Source organism: Phocoena sinus, chromosome 12 (genome assembly GCF_008692025.1).
Source record: "Phocoena sinus isolate mPhoSin1 chromosome 12, mPhoSin1.pri, whole genome shotgun sequence".
Classification (NCBI taxonomy): domain Eukaryota; kingdom Metazoa; phylum Chordata; class Mammalia; order Artiodactyla; family Phocoenidae; genus Phocoena; species Phocoena sinus.
Genome location: NC_045774.1, coordinates 64,006,473 through 64,028,836, shown reverse-complemented (window position 1 = coordinate 64,028,836; position 22,364 = coordinate 64,006,473). Strand labels below are relative to the sequence as shown.

At 37.4% G+C, this 22,364-nt stretch overlaps 1 pseudogene; it reads left to right on the top strand.

Annotated features, from left to right (window-relative positions):
• Nucleotides 1–18,823: 18,823 nt before the first annotated feature.
• Nucleotides 18,824–22,364, top strand: part of LOC116763315 — a 42,782-nt pseudogene continuing 39,241 nt past the window's right edge.

The following is a 22,364-nucleotide window of genomic DNA, read 5'->3' as shown; positions in this document are numbered from 1 at the left end:
CATGCTATTGGCATAATTTCATCAGTTGCGTAAAGTAAAGGTACAAAAGAAAGCTTTATGTTCCTTAGCTGAGTCACTTGAGAAATCTGCAATCTATCCCTTAATGGTAAGATGTGCCATCAAATTCAGTCTTGCCATCTTCACTGTGCCTATGCTAAGCACTGTGTCAAACGCATGAAAATAAAAAAGAAAAAGAAACAAATTATCTGGAGTAGCAAGTGATAGCCATTTACAAAAGTAATTTTGTTATCTTGAAATCAATTTAGAAACACTAGGCTAGTGTTTAGTATTCCCTTAAAATTTTTTATAAAGACCAATACACAGCCAGTTTATGCAACATGGTGTCCAACTAGGACATAGTTTGCCACCAAATCCAGCATTCAATTGAAATATCATATTAAAAACTGTTAGGTATAAAATAAGCTACAAAAGATATATTGTACAACATGGGGAATATGGCCAGTATTTTACAATAACTATAAATGGAGTGTAACCTTTAAAAATTTTGAATCACTCTATTGTACACCTGTAACATATACTATTGTACAGCAACTGTACTTCAATAAAAAATAAAATAAAATGAAGTAAAATGATCCAGAAAAAGTCACCTCCACAGATAAATGGGGGTCCTCAGTAAACTTTACATCAACATAGTCTTTTTATGTTGGAACATCAAAACTCACGGGCCCAGGGCTGATTATGTTTTCTCACACAGTCTGATTGAGGACCCTTTGTTGAATTGAACTGAAATCTAAGAAACTCAGAAGATCCACCTAAGCACAGTTATCTCTATAATAGCAGAATGAAAGTTTGCCATGCAAGTTTTATGCCAAATACATTATGACTTTAAATCTACTGTATCAAAGAATTGCTCCTAACTTCAAGCATCTGATTCACCCTGAGTTAGTGTCAGACTCTACCTGTTTAAGGACTCAGTCCCACAACACTGCCATCCCCAAGGGAGCCACTTCTGTCTGACTTGACTACAAAGTCAGGCTTCCCACAACCCCTCCTACATGTTCAATCATGTGTTACAGACCTCACAGAACTCAGAACATCTGAATTAGTTTACCAATTTATTATAAAGGATATTATAAAGAATACAGATGAACAGCCCAATGAAGAGGAATATAAAGTGAGGTCTGATAAGGTCCTGAGAACAGGAGCTTCTTTCCCTTTGGAGTTCAAGAGTGCCGCCTCCCAGCACATATGTACCTGTGTTCAACAACCTGGAAGCTCTACCAATTCCTTCATTTAAAGTTTTTATGGAGGTTCCATTGTGTAGATATTAGTGATTAAATTATTGACCATTGGTGATTATCTCAGCCCCTCTCCCCTCCCTTGAGGCTCTGGTGTGAGGATGAAACCTGCGACATTCTAATCACATAGCTGGTTCTTCTGACAACCAGTTATCCTCGAATGGTCACTTCATTAGCATAAAGTCAGGTATGGCTGAAAGGTGCTTATTATGAATAACAAAAGATTCTACTCTGACCCCTATCACTCAGGAAATTAAGTGTTTTAGAAGGTCAGTATCAGGAACAGGGGATAAACACATTCTCAAGTAAATCAATGATCAAAAACACCTATAGGAAATTAAACACAACAGTAAAAGAAAAGAATGAGACAGAGAAAACAAATATTTTTGCCATTCATGATTTCAAACTTGAGTCCACTCGTGATTGTTAACTTGCCACGGTTTTGTGGAAGTCATAGAATTCTCCAACAGTCTTATTTTCTGATTGGGATGGGAATTCCTTTTCTTAGAGCTTTAGATGGGGTGAAAATTAGGTATTGCCAATATTTTCCTTTACTGGTATTGATAGATTTTTACTTCACCTTTTGTTTAGTATTTAGTGCCAGTGAATATTTTCTAAATATTATTTTCCCTAAACATCCTTTATAGTTTTACAAATATCTATTGTTTTATATACCTCGCTGATATTTTATTGTTAACTTTTATAATGTTAATTTCTTTGTTTATTCTTACTATCTATTCCATAGTTTAAAAAGCTTCAGGAAAATATGAAAAAGAGGGACTCATCTTACAGTTACATTTTTACTGAGCTTTAAGGTTAGCTGTGCCTTATTAAATTCAATAATACATCTCAAAATTTTGAAAATAAGGTTATCAAAAATAAAAAATGGTGATTTTAACTTTTTATAAGTGGGGATATTATACACTAATGTAACACAGAGATTGAAAAAAATTCTTTGCTTTGTTCTTTTCTATACATCTTCTTGGTTTTTGAATTAAATTCAGATAAAAATGATGACTATAAAAAGTTAGAATTTCTGTTAACAATAGAATTATCTGGATGTTATCACTAAATAGTTTTCATTATTATCAAATAAAAAGTATCTCTCTAAAGTAAAAAAAAAAATCATGCCTATATTTAAAAAATAGAAATAATGAAGAGACTTCTCATATTCTTTCTTTCCTTGGAAAGAAGGAAAGTCCAAGGAGACTTCTTCTCATATTCTTTCTTTTTTTTTTTTGCGGCACGCAGGCCTCTCACTGTTGTGGCCTCTCCCGTTGCAGAGCACAGGCTCCGGACGCGCAGGCTCAGCGGCCATGGCTCACCGGCCCAGCCGCTCCGCGGCATGTGGGATCTTTCCGGACCGGGGCACGAACCCGTGTCCCCTGCATCGGCAGGCGGACTCTCAACCACTGTGCCACCAGGGAAGCCCCTCATATTCTTTCTGAATAAAAAGATACATTGTGTGAATACAAAATGGGAAAATTTAATTTAAATTATTATGCCTTTCATTCTCATTTTATGCCTAATTTTATTATTTTTTACATTATGCTATTCACATTTTTTAGATTGGAATCCCACAGAAGACATCTATTTCAGTTATGTAATGTTACAATCTGATAGCTTCACAATTCAAAAAACTTATACTCAGAAAGTCTCAACATTGAATATGGAATTTCTCAAGAGTCAAATTTCAAAAAATCCATACAACAATGTTTAAGAAATATATACCTCAGATTTTCCAAAATTCCAAATATTTATACTAGAATGTACACTTATACTTCAGGACTTATCTCCCAAGTTTTTTTAAAGATTTTTTTTTTTTGATGTGGACGACTTTTAAAGCTTTTATTGAATTTGTTACAATATTGCTTCTGTTTTATGTTTTGGTTTTTTGGCCATGAGGCATGTGGGATCTTAGCTCCCTGACCTGGGATTGAACCCACACCCTCTGCATTGGAAGGTGAAGTCTTAACTACTGGACTGCCAGGGAAATCCCTATGTCCCAATTTTTGATAGAGACAACTATGGATGTGTAATCTCATATATCTAATCGCTTATGGTTATACAACACCTTTCCAGCAATACTCTAATGAAACTGGTATGATAAAGAGTGTTTGATATGTTTCAAAGTCAGGATCATAGTCAGTGGCTTTTCAGTGGGTGAGTGAAGCGAGAGTAGAGAATGAGATCTGATCTCTAATGTGGACAACTAAGTAAAAAGTGATGTTTCTTTGTGATTGAAGGAATAATAGAATACAGTCATTGCACGTTATCCATGGGAAATTGGTTCCCAGACCCACTATGGATACATAGTCAGCCCTCTGTATCCACACGTTCTTTATCCTCAGGTTCAACTAACCATGTACTTGTAAACGTAGTACAAGACCTGCAGTTCTTCGAATCTGAAGATCCAAACCCAGAGATATGGAAAGCCAACTGTATTTTATGAAGAAGGTAACAAACTCATCTTTAACATAGGAATACTGGTGTTTATAGGACACCCGAATGGAAGTATCTAGTAGGATATAAAATACATAGATTTGAGATAAAATCAAGCATTGACCTGTTAGCATTGTGTATATGATAGTGAAGCCATGAAAAAGAGTGAAATCATCTAGGAATAATGTGAGAAGAATCAGAAAATTCTAGAGACTATCAACATAAAACAGCATCTCATAGATTTTAAGAACTCTTGTCATAGGAGGAGCAGAGATAAGAAACAGTGGTTATTACACAGATAAAAGTGAAAATCATTTCAAGAAGGAAGAAGTGATCAAGATGGAGGAAGTGAATCAGCAGTGTTTGAAGCTGCAGAAAAGACATTTAAGATCAACAATCAAACCTGCCATGGATTTAACATCAAGGGTGTCACTACTGCCCAAAGTTTTAGTTGGGATTGAGAGAATAATGGCATCATATATGGGATTTGGAGTTTGAAAGTGGGATAGTATAGAAAATATGCATAGACTATGTTTTTACAAATATTGATTTATTGATTGCAAAGTGAAAAAAATAGATGGCCAAAGGGCCATGCAGTGTTGAGTAAAAAGTTTTCTTTTGAGGAATAATTATTAGAGAGACTTAGGAAAGTTAAATTCTGAGAGAGAGAGAGAGAGAGAGAGAAAATAGACTAGGCAATGGTTTAAAGGTTCCTGAAGGTTTGGTTATAGACAAAAAAGGGGGGAGGGTTCTTTTTCCTTGGAGAAAGGCTAGAGATGGGATGGAGGAGGAATTAAGAGGTCCAAAGATGGGCTTCCCTGGTGGCGCAGTGGTAGAGAGTCCACCTGTCGATGTAGGGGACACGGGTTCGTGCCCCGGTCCGGGAAGATCCCACGTGCCGTGGAGCGGCTGGGCCAGTGAGCCATGGCTGCTGAGCCTGCGCGTTTGGAGCCTGTGCTCCGCAACGGGTGAGGCCACAGCAGTGGCCTTTTGCGTACCGCAAAAAAAAAAAAAAAAAAAAAGACCCAAAGATAAGTTTTAGGGTAGATAAGCTTTTCAATAATATTTATTAAACAGATATTGTCATTTACTAAAGATGAAGAGGAGGAGAAGGAAGAGGGAGGAAGAGGGGGGAGGGGGGAGGGGCAGGCATAGGAAGAGGCATAGGTGTCCCTTCACCTAAGCAAAGGAAGAAGGGGAGAAAGAGGTGAAGGCACACTATTGCCAAAGACTTGCTAATTTGTAGACAGATTCTTAGACACCATAAACACTAAGCTACGCTGAAGGGTACAATTTAAGCATAAACAGAGCTTTGAAATTTTGCTTTAATTCCACCTAAAAATTGCATTTTGCATGATGTTTATTGTCAACTGCTCAAAAAAGATCCTTAGGTCCAAGGAGAAAATTATTTCAGCGGCCCCTCTCAAGTAGTCCCCTGAATTTCTATTTTTTTTTTCATATATATTATTTCTCCACTCTTGGTTGAGATGTTCTACTTTTTGGTGGTTATTTCATCTTCAGAACTTTCACAGGCATAATTGAGTTAACATGCTTAAAGTCAAGGAAGACATTTAAAGTCAGATGCCTCCGAGGCACTGGAAGTGACAGCTTAATTCCTTGGCTTTCAGCTTCCTCTTTATTTTTGGCCCCTGAGGGAATTCTCTTGATTTGTCAAAAGCTAGGCTATACATTTAAAAGGATGTTTGTTATATATTATCCAGAATTTCCGGGTGTTTTGAAGGATGATATTAATGATATCTTATCTGCATATTAGTAGAGTTATAAATCTTAGTCTCTTGCTCCTAATTCTAACAGATTTTCCTTGTATCCTATGAATTCCCCTATCTCTTAATTATTCCTGGATTTTAATTTTAACATGGAGACATCTCTGTCAGAATTAAAACCAATAAGAGATTCTGAAAGGGGAAGGAGAGACTACTACTCTGAACGTCTGAACATGTCTCCTGTCTGCATCTGCTGCTTTGTGAGGAAGGCTTGCTTTCCCTACACGATGCTCTACAGCTGCAGGAGACATCCGCGGGATGCACAGCTCCATTTATTTGGGAGACTGAGTGACCTTGACTCTCCCTGCTCTTGGACTCCAGTCTTGGCAGTCCCTCAGACTCCTCCCAAGCTTACAATGCTCTTACTGGGTGGAGGCAGGTATGGCTGGGTTAAATCCTTTTTCCTGGAAATATAATTTTCCTCTTGGAGTCAGAGCTCAATACTTTCTTGGAGCAGTACTGTGACGTTTTTCTGTATAACACCTCTGATGCCCCTATTCCCCCACTTTCTGCCTCAGTACTGCCATCTGTATAATACTCTCTCTTCCCATGCTACATAATAGCAAATTTAACCAAGGCCACCATCACATACACAATTACACATTATTGCCATTTGCTGGGGTCTGCTACAATTTAGCAAGAATCCTAGTTTTCAAATGTTGAGAGAATGTTTTAATCCAAAAATTGGTGTGAGAGGCTGAATAATGGCCCCCAAAGATGTTTGTGCCCTGATCCCTAGACCTTGTGAATATATGTCACCTTACATGATAAAGTTAGGATTGTACACCCAGGATTAAATTAAGGATCTAGAGATGAAGAGATTACTCTGATTATCCCTATATAATCATGAGGGAGGCAGTAGAATCCTTCTGAGAGGGAGGCAGTAGAATTACAGTCCAGAGAAGGCTATGTGACAATGACAGGCAGCAGACATTGGAGTGATGTGGCCACAAAGCGAGGAATGCTAACAACTTCTAGAAGCTAGAAGATGCAAGGAACAGAGTCTCCCCTGGAACCTCAAGAAGGAACCAGCCCTGCTAACAACCCTGATTTTAGCCCCATGAACTTTATTTGGGACTTCTGAACTCTAGAACTGTGAGGAAATAGATCTGTGTTGTTTTAAGCCACTACATTTGTGGTAAGTTTGTTATAACAGCTAATAAAATCAGGAATTTAAATATACATAAGAACAAACATTTCTTTGTCCCCCAGGACATAGAAAATGTAGTAATAACAGTGGTTCTAGCAGCTTCCACCTACCAAGATTCCACTATTTACAAGAAATTCTTCTTTGTAACTTACCCACTTTATTTAATTCATATAATGGCACTGCTATTCCCATTTTACAGAAACAATATCATAGAAACCCATTTACCCACTGAGTGAAAGGCAGAGCCACCATGTGAACACAGGGCTTTGTGATATCAGTTTAAAGACTGGTACATTGTAAAAGCAAAACACAGATTACTGAAGAGAAGAATTTCAACATGGCTGAAAGGAATGCTGAAAACCTATCAAGGCAGTGTTATCAGTTGAGCTGGATCTCTCAAAAAACATTATGTGGGAGTCCTAACCCCCAGTCCCTCAGAATGTGATCTTATTTGAAGATAGTTTTACAGAGGCAATCAAGTCAAAATGAAGTCATTAGGGTGGGTCCCAATCCAATGTGACTGGTATCCTTATCAAAAGGGGAACTTGCCGTTTGAAGACAGAGGCAGAGATTGGGATGGCGCTTCTACAAGGCAATGAACACCAGAGATTGCTGCTGACAAGGAGACGAATGACCAGAAGCTAGGGGAGAGGCACAGATTCTTCCTCACAAGGCTCAGAAGGAACCAACCCTGCTGACACCTTGATCTTGAACTTCTGGCCTCCAGAGCCGTGAGACAATAAATTTCCGTGGTCTAAGCCACGCAGTTGGCAGTACTTTGTTATGGCAGGCCCAGCAGACTAACACAAGCACCAGTGATGATGAAAATTAGGACGATAACAGCAACTGCAGCTGTTTTTAAAATATCAGTATTCACTCATTATAGTTATAAAATTAAAAAATGTAGTTCTTACAAATCCGCTTATTATATATGTTAGTCTAGCACACTTAGCAATCGCTTTAAGGAGGCCTCTGAATAAAATTTGATCACATTTCTAATTAATCACCTATAAACATAAATGGCATTTATAAAGATAATATGTTCTATTTCCTTTAAAAATACTTCACTTGGGCTTCCCTGGTGGTGCAGTGGTTGAGAATCTGCCTGCTAATGCAGGGGACATGGGTTCGAGCCCTGGTCTGGGAGGATCCCACGTGCCGTGGAGCAACTAGGCCCGTGAGCCACAACTACTGAGCCTGTGCGTCTGGAGCCTGTGCTCCACAACAAGAGAGGCTGCGACAGTGAGAGGCCCGCGCACCGCGATGAAGAGTGGCCCCCGCTTGCCACAACTAGAGAAAGCCCTCGCACAGAAATGAAGACCCAACACAGCCAAAAATAAGTAAATAAATAAATTAAAAAAAAAAACAAACTTCACTTGTCTGACAAACAAAATCTTCTTGAGTACTTACATTCTAATAAATTAAGCTTTTAAAGATGTTGAATCCTGAAGACGATTAAACGTTCTAACGCTGTATAGAAATGGTAAGATTTCAACTTAAAAACACAAGCCTAAGTCAAATACTGAGTTAGACATTTAAATTTACTCTTATGGGTTAAATAATCTTAAACCTTTCAAGCACATAAAAAATCAAAACTACACAAACTTCTTAACCCACGTATATAAAAGTTATGGGGTGGATCCTCTCAAACATTCCTATACTGAATCCTAAATCTTTCTCAGGTTGAAAGGTACTTGCAAGGGGACAGAAACAATTTATCATCACACACAAATCTGGGATTACCTTCTCACTTTGCTGAAGTTACCTAAAGAAGAGGAGATAGTGGCTGAGGCATGACTGGGCTCATATCCCTGCACAAGCAGGAATTTTAAGCCTTATTCATGGCCTGCAACAGGGATTTAAGGGAGAAAAATGGTTTCGTGTTCCACATGCCTGAGATTTGAGTCAAATTGTTACTCACTTTTCAAACTGAAATACAGTCTGTACCCCCTTCCCATGTGGCTACACCGATGGTTTTTGTTTTTCTTTGGCTCTTAAAAAAAAATGAACATTAATATGTTGTTAACAAAGTATGAAGCACAGGCCTAAGTGCTTTAAGATATATTAACTAATTTAATCTGTGAATTGAGATACTAGGTCCCAGTGGTGGCCTCAGCATCTTATCAGCATCAACAAATGAGGAATGTCTACTTGTATAACCAAAATATCCTATAGCTAGATGGGCAGGTGTAACAGAGTCAACATTTGTTCAATAATTATATCTAGGATCAACACATTACAGTTAATTAGTTTGTATATAACCAACTCTAGTAAGCAGTGAAATGGAATACCCCAGGGCAACAGATCCTGATCAGGGAATAACAGGCTCTTCAGACTGTAACAATTCTATCAACTAGAACAGCTCATAGCTCAAGGACACTTGCTCACATAGCTGGTTTGCATTTTTGTCTCTTAACTCTCCTAACTCTTGAAGATCAAAGTCTCTGGATGGAGCCTCAGGACCTGTTCTTGATGAGGCCTGGTGTAGGATTGATATGCAGTAGGTTTAGGGAGAGAGAAAGCACCCACAATGATGAGGTAACTAATGGGCCATCAAATGCATCCCACCTAAAGTTTAAGGTGCTGTGGCCTTTAATACAATTCCTAAAGCATGGGTATATCTTGTGCTTATTGATTAGAAAGTTTATTCTGAGTAGATTAAATAATTTCATAATGAAAAAAATTTATGGTTAATATTCCAAAAATAAATATAAGTTGGACAATGTCTTACATATATCTAATAAGATAACTTACCAAACCCCTGAGTTACCAATTAAGGAAGTGAGTCTTACAGAAATTAGTAACAAGGCTGGTCAGGAAGAAGCAAAGCTATGATTCAGACCAAGAGCTGTCTGAATCCCAAGCAAGCTCTTGAATCTCCACCCAGTGACTTAAATGTACTTTTAGCCTCTTGCATTTGGTTGAGGAATAAGACCTCTGGTAGACCACTATATTCTGAAATTGTGGATTAAAAGAAAAAGAACATGAGAACTTTGTTAAACCTATTCCTCCTCTCAGTTAATGACAAATGATAAATGAAAAGGATACTCTTTTGCGATTTGTGATGAATAAGAATTATCAAATTGGACAACAAAGAAAAAGAGATATATCCTTACTATTGTTCCTTCAGATTGGGAAATAGGTTAATTTCAGAAGGGAAATAGGAAAGGGAGGTGTTTCAAGTTGGGCATTTCAAGCTATCAGACCTGAAAAATGGTAAAACTTGCAATCATTATCTCATAATGGTTGCAAATCCTGGTGCAAATCTTCCCATTATTGCAATGATTTAATACATACAGCATCCAGCAACTTACATTTTAATAAGATGACAATTTATTGCTTGAAGTAATTTTGTTTAAGCTATTTTTAGTTCTTTTCCCCCTCTTGTTAACTCTTAGAAATACTCCTACCAGCATATTCAGCCGTTTCCTTGTTATGGAAGTGTTACAGCTGCTGTAGTTTACGGCTCTTCTTTCGCTTGGGGTCAGAGAAAATTTTCTGGATAATTCATTTTTATCATTCCCTTTTCTAAGAATTCATGTTCATTTTTAAAGCAGTAAGCTTTATTTTCTTTTCTGCCAGATAATCTACAAATTATAAACATACCACAAAAATTTTTGAACATAATTCATACCTCTTGCAAACTAAAATCAAAACTTCAGTTTACATTTTCCCAAAACAATGATCTCTATGTTTATTCTTTTTAGCTTATTTCTAAAAAATGGTCAGAGTCAACATTTAGCATATTTCAATGCAAAACAGACTTAATTTTTTCTTCCTAGCAGCCTCTGATTTGTTCCAATCCTACCTTGAAGCGGAATTAGCATTTTGGTGGATCTTAACTTCATAAGACATTAAACTTTTCACTGAGGACTCCATGGGAAAATTAAGACATTTAAGAAGGTTCCCTGGTTGGTGTCCCCATTTCATCCAAAGATCCCTGTGACTCCCATTAGACATTTATCTCTCCTTTCTCAGACTTAGTGGGACATCCAAATAACACATCAAATGACTTTTTGCAGTAAATAATTTTGAAAGGATTGTTATAACTTTGCTTTTGAAGTTATTTAGCTGGAAGTGACTTAAAATTACAATTGACTCTGATTGTGCTGTATTAATCATGTTAACTCAAGGATTCCTGCAAAGTGAAAAGAGGTAACCTAAAATTGTTCTCATATATCATGACTGTTTTTTTTAGAATTCAAAATTTGACAATTAATACAATTGTTGACATAAGGGTCTACATTGGTAGATATTTAACTAAAAGTTAATATTTATTTTTCATTATGCAGGTTTTTTGGGTTTTCTTGTTTGTGTTTTTCTGTGATTTGGAGCCAATGCTTTCCTCAGATCTGACATATTTTCAGAGGACCCTGGACAGCCTCAGCATTATGACTTTTAGTGCTGGTGCAGAAGATGTCTACATGGCTAGGCTAGGAAAAATCCCTGTAGTACTCTCATTCTTTTAGCCCTAGCCCTCAATTAGCATAATGCACTCAGGAAACAAAAGTTTGATCATTAGCCATCCCTAGCCCCTTTGAAAGCTATCTATCTCTATATATTTACATATAAATATGTATTTATATATAATGATATATACAAATATACATAAATTGTATGTAGTATGTATTTATATATACATTTTATATATTATATAAAAATTATATAATGCTATATTTTATATATTTATGTATAAATTATATATAATGCTATATTTATTTTATATATAAATTATATATAATGCTATATATTTATTTATATATAAATTTAGTTCTCTCAACATCATAAGGAAATACAAATTTGATAAAAGCAAATCTTTTACTTAAGAGGAGGCTACCTCTAAGAAAAAATGGTTTTCCTTGTATGAAATACCTCCTCTTCAACTGGTGAATATTCTCGGCCCTCAGCAAATCTACTTGAGCTGCTTTTCCACAAGATGTGGGGCAGACAGTGTGGTGGAGGCTCCCTCTGGCATAGGAGGAAGGGTAAGGTCAGGTCATCACGGCCTGCAGTCTCTACATCTACAACACAGCCAGAACTGGACCAGACCTCATTCCCTTCCCTGCTGTCACCTTCCCCCAAGCCACCAAGCCTCTGGCTGCCCTCAGTCAGTGGCCTCCTCCCTGGCCTCCTACTTCAGCTCCTGCTCTCCTTCAGTCACCTCTCAACCCAGCGGCCAGAACGACATTGCCCAAACTGAAGTCAGATCACATCCCTCCTTTGTCATCACCTCCATCACCTCCACCTCATTCCATGATAAAGCCAAAGTCCTTCCAATGGCCTCACGGGGTCTAGGTCCCCTTGGCTCTCTGACCTCTTCTGCTATTCTCCCTGGTTCACTCCACTGCAGCTGCACTGGCCCCGCCGCTGCTCCTGGAGCAGGAGACTTCTGTTCAGTCTACTTGCTCTCTGGGCACAGCATACTCTTCTCCCAGTTGTCAACACATCTCCCTCCCTCACGTTTTCCTTAGACCACTTCTCAGTTTGTTTTGCTCTTTAGCACTTATCACCAGTAACGCCTACAACAGCGGTCCCCAACATTTTTGGCACCAGGGTCTGGTTTTGTGGAACAGTTTTTCCTCAGACGGGGGGTCGGGGGGATGGTTCAGGCAGTAACACGAGCGATGGGGAGCAATGGGGAGCAATGGGGAGCAATGGGGAGCGGCAGGTGAAGCTTCACTCGCTCCCCCGCCACTCACCTCCTGCTGTGCGGCCCGGTTCCTAACAGGCTGTCGACCGGTACCGGTCCGAGGCCTGGGGGTTAGGGACCCCTGACCTACGACATACCTGACTCATTAATCTTGTCTGTTGTCTTTCCACACTAGATCTAAGTGCTGCGAGGCGGGATTTTTTGTGCCTAGAACAAACCTTTGCTCATTTCACATGATCTTTCCATATTTGTTCATTGAGTGGGTTCACAATATGTTCCTTCTTAAAAAGAGTCAATGGGAAGATTGACATGATATTTAATTACTATCCAGGCCTCTACCAACTCAAGACTCAAAGGTTCTTCCTTTAATCCAACCCCTAAGTTCTTTTCCTAGGAGTGTTGGCCAAGCCAACTGTGACGCCATTTTGGGGAGAATTTTTCCCTTGGACTGGTGACTTCTGTCTGGAGAAGGTTCCTGTCCCTTGCTCCTCACAGGCACTCCCCCGGAAGTTAGGTTAGAGCTGATCCTGTCCTTGTTAGTCAACTCTGTTGTGAGGAATATACTAGAAATAGGATTCCAAAAAAAAAAAAAAAAAGAATGGGGATTGGGAGATGGTGTTTTCTCTAGCCAACACATTTTAGTACAAGACCTGACTGTTATGAGGCCCATGATCAAATGATGGGAGGGTATCTGCTTATCCCACTCTACCCTAGACTCTTGCCTTGGTGGAAGACCAAACTTCAAGGATGAATACCACTTCCTGTTCCTCAAGTCTGCACCACCACAGCCCAGCTGGCAGATCTTATTCCTTATAGAAAGTACATGTTACCTCCTTATCTTCCCCTTCCTGTTCTCTCAGAACTATGAGAGCTCAGGAAGTCCTTGGTGAAATTTTTTTCAGCAGTATATCCACAGTCCACATAAATTTCTCACACAGTGATCTGAACCCCTCAGACCAGAATCTTCAGGGGACTCTCATTAGCACTTTACACCAGCAGGACTCCTCTCTAAAATTCTCCCGTCTCACAGCCATCCTTTCTCTTTTGCTCATGTAATCTCTGTTGAGGGCTGGCCATCCCTGTGGCTCCTCTAGCGAACGATTTACGCAGAACTCAAGTATTTCTTCTGGTCCCTGGTATTTCACTCCCAGCACAAGTCTGTCTTTCCCTGTTCCACAATCTGTGTGAGAAAATATTAGCCCCTTCAGTTCATGTGACTGGTCCAGGCACAACCTGGATACACTATCACATTCTCTCAAGGTTCCTTTTAGACACTAAAAAAAATGTCAAGAATGCCTCCAAATAGTTGTTGCGCTGCTAGTGGCTGCTGGATGATTGAATCAGAAAAATTGTGTGTATGTAAAATATATTTATAATTTGGTCTAGAGAATCATTAATTCTCTAGATCCTGGTGAGTATACCAGAATCCCCAGTAAAAACATGGTCTACTTAAAATAGAATAATTTGAGACAAGTTTATTTACAAAAAAGCAATTTTCTGCAGAAGTATGATTGTAGGGGTACCCAGAGAATTGTGGAGTAACACAGAGCTAGTAACTGCCAAGTTGTTACCACCCCTCAGCCTGAAACGGGGTGGGGAAGGCAGTTCCAGGAACTTGCAAAGAGTATAAGTTGGCTGCCTTGCCAGGAGCAGTGACTTTTGGTCTTGTTATAAGGGAGCCAAGGAAAAACATACCCTCAACGCATTTTCTTCCCTCTCTCATCTTCTGCTGGGATTTCCATTGGCCCTTCACAACTGGACAATCCAGGGCATAGGAGCCTTCCTATTTAGTCCCTTTAGGTCACGCTCCCCCTCCCCTGAGAAGAAGAGGGGGGTGGATTTGGAGGGGCAAATACAATGGGCTTGTCTCAATTCTCCACAGTATTGTAATGTGCTATTTGAATGTACAAACATATAAAACCAATGTCTATACATTCCTCAGACATTCACATCTCTCAGGGCCATGCAAGACTGTGTGAGACCTTATAAAAGAGAACTTCCACCTGTGCTTTTGCCATTTAATGAGATTTTTAAAATAAGTGGTTATTATTAAAGGTTATGAAAATATAAGGGAAATTCAAAGAGAGCAAACAGAAAACACCCAACTGAACATTTCTTAGACTAAAGAATTAAGAAGATAGAAAATCCTACAGAGAATTTCTGAGACTGAAATTTTAAAATGCACTGAAACCATCTGGAGATTGACGTAGGAGTCTATATGCCTGAAATTTTTTTCTTTTAAAACTTCAAGTTTTCAGATGTTGATGCATTGTCTACAGGGAATAAACGGCAATCCACAAGGCAACAGGCTGTACTGCAAAACTCTGCAGATATCCTGACTCTGACCAGATGACCAGATATCCTGACTCTGGATTGGTTAAGAGGATCCTTGTGGAGTTTCTCGCTGAATTGTAGGGTTCTCTTTGCACATTGATACTGAACATGTAGATAATAGAAATAGACTTTTCAAGGGTGTGCATATTTTCCACGTGAAACAATATGTATTAAACAAATTAAAGTTGTTTTAAAAACAGAAAAATATTTTGTTCCAGAACCGCTTCATAGAAACAGAAGAGAACTGCAACCCAGTAATATAATGACAATTTTAACAAAAACTTGGTGAGATTGAGGAGTTGTTGGAAATTAAATAATGGGCATTTGGGGTGCTATTTTTAAAAGCCATTTCTAATTAACAAACACACATTGTATACAAGTGTGTTCCTATTTGCATTAGATTATTTCAGATGAAAGCCAAGTACAAAAAAGCTGACTTTGTTTTACATATGCATTTTTAATTTATCTTTATACAAATAAACAGATCTCTAATTTGACAGCATTTCTCTTTTGTGTTTTGATGAAAAGACTCAATCCTTTGGCTTTCCTATTAACTGAAGTGCTTTTGTATTAGCCTACTTGTAAAGAAGAAGAAAACAGACCTTATATTCTAGAAAATAAATTGTTCCGGCCAAGCTTCAGACCAAAGAGGCCAAGCTTTGAATTTGTAGCGCAGTTTTTGTAATAATGTTGCCATTCTAATGCATTTGAGATATTTAAAAATGAATAATAGCACTTTTCATTTAACCTTAGGTATAAATTTGCCAAGATATCTTAGTCATATTCCTTTTTTGCCGAATCTGAAATTGTCTTTGATATCTTCTACCTATGTCCTATTGGAAGGGGTTGCTTTCAGAATGCACTATTTATCCTTTTGAAAATACCACTAAGGCAGCAGTAATGACTTGTTTGAACTCTCCCTATATTTATGTTTGCTTTTGATATTAAATTTTAACTTTGTCTATTTAGAATCTAAACTAGTTATTGAAACACATTTAGAGTAATTTTCATGGTTTAGCAATCAATTGTTAATTCCATAGTTTGGTACTATTTTTTTGTGAGGAAAAATATTAATGACCTTGGTTTAGGGCTCGGGGAGTGTTTTTGAAACAGCATGAAGGGAAAGATTGATAAATTTTAATAAATTAAAACCTCTATACAGTAAAAGACATGATTAACTAAATTAAAGCTAGGAATAGACTAGACTGAGAAGATAAATTTTCATTGTATGTAATATACTAAGAGTTACTATCCAGACTATATAAACTACTCCTAAGAAGCAAAATGAAAAATATCAACAATTCAATAGGAAAATAAGAAATGAATATAGGTAATTCAAAAGAGAAAGCAGATTGGCTAAAAATATGAAAAATATTTAATTTCAATGAAAATTAAGGCAATGAAATTTCAATCAAAGATAGGGCTTTTAATCTATTGAACTGGCAAAAATAAATATCTGATAATAGTTTCAGTGAAACTGTGGAGAGGCAGTAATCCTCATATACTCCCAGTGGGAACATGCAATGCCACAGAATTAGGCAGAATCTAATAAAATTACAAATGCTATGGTAGGTAAAATTCTAAGATGGCCCTCATGATCACCACCCCTCCCCCTCCGGTGTTATGCTCTGTATAATCCCCTCCCTTTGAGTGTGAGTGGGACCTGTCACTTGTGTCTAATCAATAGAAGAGATGATAGAATGTCACTATTGTGACTAGGTTACAATATACCGTCATTGCTTAGCATGGTTCTGATATGCACAAATTTCGTTTACCATACTTTAGATAACTATCACCAGTCCCCCAAATATATCATCCAGATTTCATATATTTGCATATTAACTGTATTTGCAAATATACAAATTTTGCTTCCAGTTTTTCAGTCTACATATAACTATAAATAACAGATGCACATCATGATCAGTGACCAATCACTGATTTTCTTTCAAAGTGTTCACAGTTGTTCACTACACGTTAGTCACTTCATGCACTTACAACAAGGCATGTAGTTGTATTACCTCCTTGTGTTGCAATAAAACATATAGCATTTCACAGAAATGGATAAACAATAGAGGGACTTGACTAACAAAGAAATGTAGAGGAAAGAAATGAAAAATGAAAACACTGGGAGTAAAATTTGATTTGATTAGAGTATTTGAATATGGAGACAGCAAAGTGGAAATAGGACAAGACTTATCCCTGCATGAAGTTACTTTTTCTAATGGTATTTCAATGATATTGAAAGAGTACCATGAATCTATTAAAAAAAAAAGGGTAAAGTTGTTTCAATATCTTCAGTTTAAATTGCACTAAGGAATGAAGCTTTTACTTCCACTTTGAAGGCTGTAATAAACACACAAAAAATCCCAGTCAGTTTGTGTAGATTCAGGTCAAAGCACTGACTTTAGTTGCTTCATTGAAAAAAAAAGAAGATAATTACTGAGGATGAAGGAATAATTTTTACTGCCAGTAAAGTTTGGTTTCATTGTTTCAGAAGTAGTATAAATTGATTAAAATTAAGCTGTTTGGTGAAGCTACTAGAGCTGATAAGAGTGCAGCTGTAAAATTTGCACCCAAATTCCAAGTATTGGTTAAGGCAGTTATAATAATTGTGAAATATTTAATGGTGATGAGACAAGTCAATCTGAGGAGGTAATCCTTTTAATAATTTACAACAATGGTACAGAACTACAAGTGACCATAAAGGAGATGCACCCTGAAGAACTCAGTAAAAGTGAACTTACCAACATAAATGGAGTGGTTGGGATGGAAAGGATGGAGACGTCCAGAAGAAGCTGGTAGAACACTTTACATAAAAGGAACTCTTGGAAGCCATCTCATGACATTGAAGGTACAAAGGTTAAAGTGTTGGAAGCTAACTCAAACTTAGAATGGCCTATGACATTTCACCAAGGCATAGAAAAGATGCTCATTCCATTTAATAAATTATGGGATGAGAAGAAAGTGAGCACTGTTCAAGCTACTCATAATTAGCATTTTTTATTTTTTACAAAGAAATCGAACACTAATTCTGAATGTTTCTACTGTTTGAAATTACAGTTCTAGATATATTTGTTTTACTATTTAAAATTTTTTCTATATATTTTCAATCTATAATAAGAGAATTTTTAAATGTTTTGACAAAAATTTAAGGCCACAGAAAACAGTAATGAAAACTGTAATGTCTCACTGATTGCTAAGATTTTTCTGCATGGTTTCAGCTTGCACTGTCATTTTTATATCCCCACCATACCCTGCGAAGAGAGGACTGCCTGCATAAAGTCTCAGCCTTACTAACACACACGCCAGAAGATGCTTACACTGGCCTTGAAGAATTAAGCTGCCATGCTATGAACTGCCAATGCAGGGGGCCACATGGAAGAGAACTCTCAACCTCAACCCTACAATGGCAAGGAGCCGGACTCTGCCAACAGCTACATTAGCATGTAAGAGAGTCCCACATCTTCAGATGAGGCCACAACCCTCACTGAAACCTTTATTTAAGCCTATAGGGTCTGAATAAAGCACTCAGGTTAAGCCATGGAAATTGTGAGACAATAGAAATTGTTTAACATTAGACTTCTCAGTGTATCATTTTAAGCTACATGTCTCTTAAATGTGTGTCGATAGAACTAGAGTTATCTTTATCAACATGAACAGACTAAAAAATATTTTTACTGACAAAATAAAATACCAAAGAGAAACACCCAGTATGATATGGTATCTTTATGTAAATAAAGAAAAACACTCAAAAAGCTATATATATTCTATGAGCAAATATGTATATATAAAGGTAAGGAAAATGAACTAGAAAATTTTTACAATGCATCCCAAATAATGCTTAGCTCTTGGGGGTAGGAATGGGATATGGGTATGGGACCTGGAGTTCCAAACAATAGGAATTTCAACTTTAGCAGAAAAAAACTTTTAATAAAGAAAAAAAATCAGAAAAATGTCAAAAGTTAAATGGCAGGTGTTTATTATTTGTAATTTTCTATATTTTTAATTGCTAAAAAGGAAATGCCTGTAAATTCTAATATCTAATATACATTTAAATCCTAATTTTTATCTAGCCATGAAAAGGACAGGAGGAGGAGTTAGTAAGGAAAATGTTCAAAATGCTTTGTCAAGGGCGGGAGAAATTAAATGTTCAGTCTTAGAGCATAAAACCAAAATTATATAGATTCTTCCTTGCTGCTCCAGAATGGCTGCTGCCTGGGTTTTAGAAAAAGACTTTCTTCAATCTTATGCTAACAGCCTGCACTTGCTCCTAGGCAAAAACCAGACTCAGCTGGCTTCCCATGGGAGGAAGCTTGAAAGCACTTCAGTGTATCTTACCAGGTAGGTTATAATGATCTGCTTCAGAATCACCCTGAGTGCTTGTTAGGGATACGGATGCCTGTACCCACAACACATTTACTGAGTCAGAGTTTGGAGGCGTTGTGGCTAGGGATTTTCATTTTTACAAATTTTCTAGGAACTCTTATGCCCTCTTGTTTTAAAGTAATTATTATTTTAATAGTAGAGTTCATCAAAATGAGAAAATGTTTGCAAATTTTAATAATTATCATGTACACGAGTAACATTTTATTGAAAACACATTTTTTTAGGGAGATGGACAGAGGGTATTTATGGTATCTTGATTAAAATTTTTTTTTTTTTTTTTTTTCTCGGTACGCGGGCCTGTCACTGTTGTGGCCTCTCCCGTTGCGGAGCACAGGCTCCGGACGCGCAGGCTCAGCAGCCATGGCTCACGGGCCCAGCAGCTCCGCGGCATGTGGGATCTTCCCGGACCGGAGCACGAACCTGTGTTCCTTTCATCCGCAGGCAGACTCTCAACCACTGAGCCACCAGGAAAGCCCCCAAAGTGTCTAACTTTTGTTTGACCAACTCCACTCCCACCTTTGGGCAATGTACCATAGTACGGTTCAGGATGAACGAAGAGTACCCCACCCCTTTGTTCTTTCAATCTTTCTTTGAACTTTTAATTTAAAAAATTACAAAGGAATTGAAAAGCTACAAGAATGCTTAATAAACTTATTCTCTTCACTCACATTCACCAATTGTTCGCTTTTGTCACATTTACTTTGTGTGTGTGTATATACATATTTTTGCTGAACAATTTTAAGAGTAAATTAAAGATATCATAATTGTCTACCCCTAATTGTTTCAGTATGTTTATCTTCTAAAACAACAGGGTATTATTTTATATATAATGCAAATATAAAATAGATGAATTTTAATATCTTAGAGTACTATAATTTAATATACCACCTATATTCAAATTTTGCCAAGTGTCTTGAAGTTCTGTTAGAATTTCTTCTAATCCAGCCTTCATGTCTCCTTAGTCTCATTTAATTAGGAATGGTTCCTAACCTTTTGCCATTCATGACATTGACATTTCTTAATAGTAGTAGCCAGAGATTTTGCATTGGCATTTCTCAATAGTAGTAACCAGAGATTTTTCTGAATGTTTCTGAAACTTTTTTCTGATTGTTGCCTCATAAATAGATACAGGTTATGCTCTTTTGTCAGGAATCAGGAATACAAGTGATTTCTTGTCCTTCTCAATGCCTCACATCCAGAGACACATGATTTCAATTTATCCCATTATTTGGTGATGTTAACTTGGTGGCATTTGGTATATATTTGCCAGGCTTCTCCACTAAAAAGTGACCATTTTCTTTGTAATTAATCACTTATGACATAAACTGACACTTATAAATAATCTATTTTCCATCAAACCTTTTTAGTTTTAGCATGCACTGATGATTTTCCCCCAAAATCACTTATTTCTATGATTTAAAAAGGGATTTTATGACTATAATTTATCCATTTTATTATAAGGAAGAGCTTTCTCTTCTCTAGTATCAGCATGGACACAGATTCTTTTTCTTTTTAACACAGAACTGATTAACATCACTATTTGTTTTGATGTTCAGACTGTTCAAGATTTAGCCATTAGGAGCCCTTTATCTTTTTGACATGATCCTGTTGTTTTTTGAGCACTTTAAAAACTTTCTAGCACTATAAAGTACTGTACTTTCCCTCCATGGCCCTTCAAGCAACCATTTCTCCATAGTTCCTTGATTCTTTTTAGTGGGAGATGGTGTGTTGGAGATGAAAATATGCTCAAATGTGCTCACGGCTATGGGTGTTTTTGCTTCTCAACTTCCCAGCAAGCACAGCTTGTACTTATTCCTCTAATGTTGCCCTTCAGAATTTTTCTCTCTGTTCCCATTCCCTATTTGTATCTTCCTTCTTTCATGGTGAAAATCCTGGATCCAAATATACAGTCAATTTTGAGAAAGTGCAACTATGGCAACGAAGGACAAACACCACTCTACATATGAAACTTGGTAAAAGCTGATGGGGATGTACGTTTTCCCCTTGTTCTGTCTTCAGTTAACACTCTCCAGTGCTACCCAATGATGAGAGGATACTACTAACACTGGAAAGGGAAATAAGGCACCCTCGCCTTGTGAATGAAATATTCTGGGCAATCAGACTTCCTCCCTCCAATTAGGAAGCAGAGTCAGATGGAGCAAAGACAGAGGTTGATGTGTATACCGTATTGTATACTTGATTACAGCGTTGTAGACTTATATCTGAACCGTAAATGACACTATAGGAGAGTAAGCTAAATACTCTTCTCCACTGTCTGAGAGGATTTTAATAAATATCAGAAAACACATCAAAAAATAAAATAGGGGCTTCCCTGGTGGCGCAGTGGTTGAGAGTACGCCTGCCGATGCTGGGAACACGGGTTCGTGCCCCGGTCCGGGAGGATCCCACATGCCACGGAGCGGCTGGGCCCGTGAGCCATGGCCGCTGAGCCTGCGCGTCCGGAGCCTGTGCTCCGCAACGGGAGAGGCCACAACAGTGACAGGCCCGCGTACCAAAAAATAAATAAATAAATAAATAAATAAAATAAAATAAATTCTATCCCCTTACTGGAAATCTCCATACAGAGTTGAAAAGGAAACCTTAATAGTAAAAGTTGGAAGGCATCAATTTTAATGAAAAATATTTTCCTATTTTTATTGTATACCAGTAACAATAAAAAATATTTATTTATAGCTTGTACTTTTGTCTCTTTAAATACAATTCCCCCCCACACACACAAGGTCTGTCCACCTGAAGCCAATATATGATAATAAACTAAAATGTGAAAATCAATCATTTTATTTTTTTAGAAGTATAGAGAATCAGTTTAATGTAGCTCACTTTTTCTCCTTATAATTTATGGAAATGTTCCCTTTAATTCATTACTTTCAGACAACCAAATTCTTTTGAATTTGATAGCAAAAAAGAGTAAAATATGATTTCCTATCTTTCATTGTCATATCATCACCATCTAAACATAGAAAGAAGCATTATATTACACTGGATTCAAAGAACCCATCATCATTAAAAAGCATTTAACAAGATTCAAAAATTACTTGAACGTATAGTGTGTTTTCTAGAAGTTCAGCTTCAGTGTCAGTCTAGAAATAGTTCTAAGATTAAGATGAAATTTTTCTCTATTGAATCATTAAAGTATTTCTTACGCTCGTGCTTTAGAGCTTAATTTTTATATACAATTATCATCACACGAAACTCTTACAAATCCACCCTGCTGTTGAAATTACCTTTTCAAATAGCCTCTTTTAACGGGAGTAAATTCTAGCTATTCTTTGTCCTATAGTTCACTTGGTTAGTCACCTGGCTAAGAGAAGGGCAATCGTCGTTTATCAGTCTGGGCT